Source organism: Galeopterus variegatus, unplaced genomic scaffold (genome assembly GCF_000696425.1).
Source record: "Galeopterus variegatus unplaced genomic scaffold, G_variegatus-3.0.2 Scaffold4761, whole genome shotgun sequence".
NCBI classification, from domain to species: Eukaryota; Metazoa; Chordata; class Mammalia; order Dermoptera; family Cynocephalidae; genus Galeopterus; species Galeopterus variegatus.
Window position 1 is genome coordinate 104,260 of NW_007730872.1, and position 4,738 is coordinate 108,997.

At 42.6% G+C, this 4,738-nt stretch overlaps 1 pseudogene; it reads left to right on the top strand.

The window, feature by feature from the left end:
* The first annotated feature begins 3,815 nt into the window (after positions 1-3,815).
* LOC103603713 lies at positions 3,816-4,382 on the top strand (annotated as a pseudogene).
* The last annotated feature ends 356 nt before the right edge of the window (positions 4,383-4,738 follow it).

A 4,738-nucleotide genomic window follows, 5' to 3' on the forward strand; every position in this document is an offset into this window, starting at 1 on the left:
GAAGGCTTAGTGTTTCAGACACTTCTCCCATCCTAGTTGGAGCTAGTTGGAGGCTTTGGACTGCAACAAGTTCTGCTTCAGGGAAACAGGCTCAAGGGTACTTTGGAATGGCCAGTAGACTGGAGATTCAGCTCACCAAATCAGCTTACATCTTTCAGTTTTATCTGTAAAAGGGAAACATTCACCCCAAAGTTCCAGTAAGAATATGGAGCCTGCACACTTGAACTCTAAATTATTTTTGGAGCCAAAAAGCGGAAGGCTTAGTGTTTCAGACACTTCTCCCATCCTAGTTGGAGCTAGTTGGAGGCTTTGGACCGCAACAAGGTCTGCTTCAGGGAAACAGGCTCAAGGGTACTTTGGAATGGCCAGTAGACTGGAGATTCAGCTCACTAAATCAACTTACCTCTTTCAGTTTTATCTGTAAAAGGGAAACATTCACCTCAAAGTTCTAGTAAGAATATGGAGCCTGCACACTTGAACTCTAAATTTTTTTTGGAGCCAAAAAGTAGAATTGGAAAAAAAGCTTCCACCAAGCCTACCGCTTTCATTTTTCTTTTCTGATTTCTAAAAAACTAACTGCTTGAAAAGTAGCATCTCTTAGTCCATTTTCTATTGCTGTAACAGAATACCTGAGACTGGATAATTTATTTAAAAAAAAAAAAAAAGCTTATTTAGCTCACAGTTCTGCAGGCTGGGAAGTTCAAGATTAGGTGAGATTCTGGTGAGGGCTTCCTACTGTGTCAAAATGTGAGGGACCCTTGGGTTCTGAGAGATGGGGACCCTGGGCCTCAGCCCCACCCCTGCCACCACAAAACCAGGCCAGCAACAGAGCTAGCCCAACACTCAGGGGTCCTGAGACCGGGACAGGACAGCCCCGCTCCCACCTGCAACCAGATCCTAGAATGTACCTATTAACCACATGTGTTTCTTTGGAGTGTGTGACTTATCTGCTCATACCCTTCACCAAATTTCTACTTAGGTTTTTCTAACTCATTTTTAAGAGTCCTTTTTGCAATAAGGATGTTAATCTTTGTGTCTTTAGAAGAAAAAAAAAAGTAGAAAGTAGAATAATGGTTACCAGAGGCAGGGAGGGGTGGGTGTGGAGGGGAAGATTTGGGGTGCACTAATGGGAACAAAACTACTCTATCTACCCTAAGTGAATCATTGTGCAGGATTTGCATGTATTGAAACAACATATAGAAAGTAGAATAATGGTTACCAGAGGCAGGGAGGGGTGGGTGTGGAGGGGAAGATTTGGGTGCACTAATGGGAACAAAACTACTCTATCTACCCTAAGTGAATCATTGTGCAGGATTTGCATGTATTGAAACAACATAACTGTACCCCACAAAAATAAATGTAAATAAAATGTAATTTAGTTAATTAAATAAAATAAAATGTGGGAGAGAAATGGAAGGGGAATGGAGTGCATGCAGAAAGGACAAAACATGAGGCACAGCCTTGCTTGATAACAATCTGCTCTCGTGAGAACTAACCCAGTCCTCGAGAACAAGAACTCACTCACTCCTGCAAGAGAATATCAATACCTTTCGTGAGGTCCCCTCATTTTATTCCCTTTAATGGTGAGAATTCCAGTGGCTGCTGTTAGCACTTGGGAGTCACATTTGTGGACCAAATCTTGGTTCTTTACTGTGAGTGCAAAATAAATAGGCTCTGTGGAAAGCCAGGGGCTCCCAGGTGCAGGGCTCAGAAACTCAACAGCCGGGCATTGTGGCACAGCCAGTTTCTATTTTCAGCAATTCTAAAGTGACTTCTTCTAACCACAGAAGAACTGAAAGGAGAAAAAGGGTAGAGTCCATCCAGCTACAAGAGGCACAGGATGAGATCCAACCACTCTGCCCTCCCATCATCTCCACTAACCTTGACTCCATCTGCCAACCTGTTAGAAAAACTTGAGTTAAATTGTTCTTATTCTATTTTATTGGATTCTGTGTCTGTCTCTCATGTCCTTAATACAAATCTTTTGCATTTAGATAATGTTCTGAAGTTTATGAAAGGCTTTTTCACACATTATGTCATTTAATGCTTGCTAGTTCTTACCTAGGTCTAAAATATTCTAAAACATTATTTTTAGACCATACCTAAGAAAACTAAGGCTAAGGGTAAAGTCAGCACACAAAAGGCAAGATATTCAGATAGATATGCATTGAGATTCAAAAAATATTCATTAACTTACAATATGATTTGAAGCAAATCATTTCAACTCTCTTGGCCTCAACTTTTTCAAATAAATTATGAGGAATTTAGCCCAAAACATCTCTCTTCCTCAAAGACTGTTCCAGGTTTATCTCAAAATATATTCCTCTCTCCAAAACCATGTCTTCAGTCTTCAAAAATAAGGTTAAATGTTCCCTCTAAAGCAGTGATTCTCAAACTTAGCTTCACATGGTAACTGCCTGAGAAACACTAAAAGTTACTAATATTCTAATGTCTGGGTTTCACCCACCTGGGATTCTGACTTAATTGCTGTGGAGTGTGACCTGGGCTTCTAGAGTTTTCAAAGCTTCCCAGTTTGTTCTTATGTGTAGCCAATGTTGAAAGCATTGCTCTTTTATCCACCAGGGATCAATGGGATTTTCACAGGCAACCCCTATTATCTGGAGTTTTTTTCTTCCTTCTCAAGACTCCCCTAATGGGTATCCAAAAGGGCTTTTCCAGCAGTCAGACTCTTCTCTGAGTCTTCATGGTCTCTCCGTATCTTCATAATAGCCATTAACTCTGCCTTCTCCCACCATGTTGTGAAGAGACACGAAATGAATATTGGCATGAGGGTTAGAGGAACTTGCTATTAACAAGCAAAGAAGTAAAGACCATAAAATTTCTTAATATATTTGTATTTTTAAAAATGGCCTTTGTATTCTTCAAGAGAGGCTAAAGACTAGTAAAGTAAGCAGGGATGTGTTCCATGGGCAAACATGTCTTTGCTGTCACAGAAGGGTTTACCCATAACAAAGCTCAAAAGATTTCAGAGGCATGCCCTTACTGACTTCATCTGTGCACACCATCAGTTTCCAAATGTTGTCATTGCAAGTAAGTGAAGTGTGCATTCATCTTTTATTAATCACTTAATTTAACATTCAAACAAATGCCAGCATTTCACCAAGGAAACAGCATAATCTCTAGAAGCTGGGACATAATTATAGTTGATATAATGTTCTACAGTAGGGCCCTGAACTTACCAACCTAAGACTAAGCCTGATTGATCGGTGTACTGAGAACCAAGGGAGTGAGTTTCTCTGTTATTGATCCAGCCTGGATTATGGGAAAAGCAAGAAGAGCCATTGCCTCCAGACTGAGTAATACGGGCACAGGGAAATCCCAGAACACATATTCCACATCTTGGGTTCAGAGAGCAATCCTCAAAACCATTTTTTATTTATGCACCCAACAAAAATCATTTATTGTGAAATGTTTGTTAGAAATCTTTGTTTAAAAAAACAAATCAGGGGCCAGCCCTGTGGCTCACTCGGGAGAGTGCGGCACTGGGAGCACAGTGGCGCTGGAGCACCGAGGCCGTGGGTTTGGATCCTATATAGGGATGGCTGGTGCGCTCACTGGCTGAGCGCAGTGTGGGTGACACCAAGCCAAGGGTTACGATCCCCTTACCAATCACAAAAAAAAAAAAAAAAAAAAATCAGAAAAGATCTTTGACTTCAAGAAGCTCTCAATGCAGAAAGCATACAAGTACTCGCAGTCCTGCTTAAGGTTCTTTGTTCAGTTCCAGGCTGTGCGTTTGAATTCTGATTAGGCCTCTCTAACCTACCTTTTCCTCTGGCCACCTGACCCACTGCTCCATGAGGAGGAGTAATGTGACCGGGGTGCATCAGTTCATCCTGATGGGCCTCTCTGGTGACAGGCGGACGCAGGCTGGACTCTTTGTCCTGTTCAGGGCCGCCTGCCTGCTGACCCTGCTGGGCAATGGGTTCATCCTCCTCCTGATCGTGCTGGACACATGACTCCACCTGCCCATGTATTTCTTCCTCTGCAACCTCTTGTTCGTGGACATCTGCTACACCTCTAGCGGGGTATCCCAGATGCTGGTGCACTTCCTCTTGGAGGAGAAGACCATCTCCTTTGCCTGATGTGTGACCCAGCCCTCCCTGGTCCTCAGGGGGATCAAGTTCCTGCCACTGGCTGCAATGGCCTGTGGCCACTATGTGGCAGTCTGTGACCTCCTGCAATAAATGGCAGTGATGAGCCCAAAGCTCTGCACGGTGCTGGCAGCCATCTCTTGGCTTGTAGACCTCGTTAATTCTGCCATGGAGAGCACCTGCCCACCTGTAGTGATCACACACACCATGTTGTCATGGTGGGCTCCAGTATGGTGGTGCTGCTGGTGTCCTGGGCTGAATGCTGGGTAAGAACTCAGTTGTAGAAAGAGAGGAATACAGAAGAACTCAGAGGAAGGAAAGAGAGGCCTTCTCCTAAGGACCGTGAAGCTTGTACTAAGGGAAAAAATGTTTGTGCAACTGTACACATAAGTGTGTGTGGGGGGCTGAAAAGATACACTATTTGCTTTTGAAGGCATAAATAAATGACTTAACCTCTAGAATCTTCTTTGTAGTCCTGGACTCTCTCAATAATATTCAAAAGCAGTTTATGCCAAATAGGAATTATAAATATGAGGGTACTTCAAAAACTTTATGGAAGCATTTGTTTTATCTTTCCATTTTATTTTTCCACAAACTTTTTGAAGTACCCTCATATTTGTTGACAG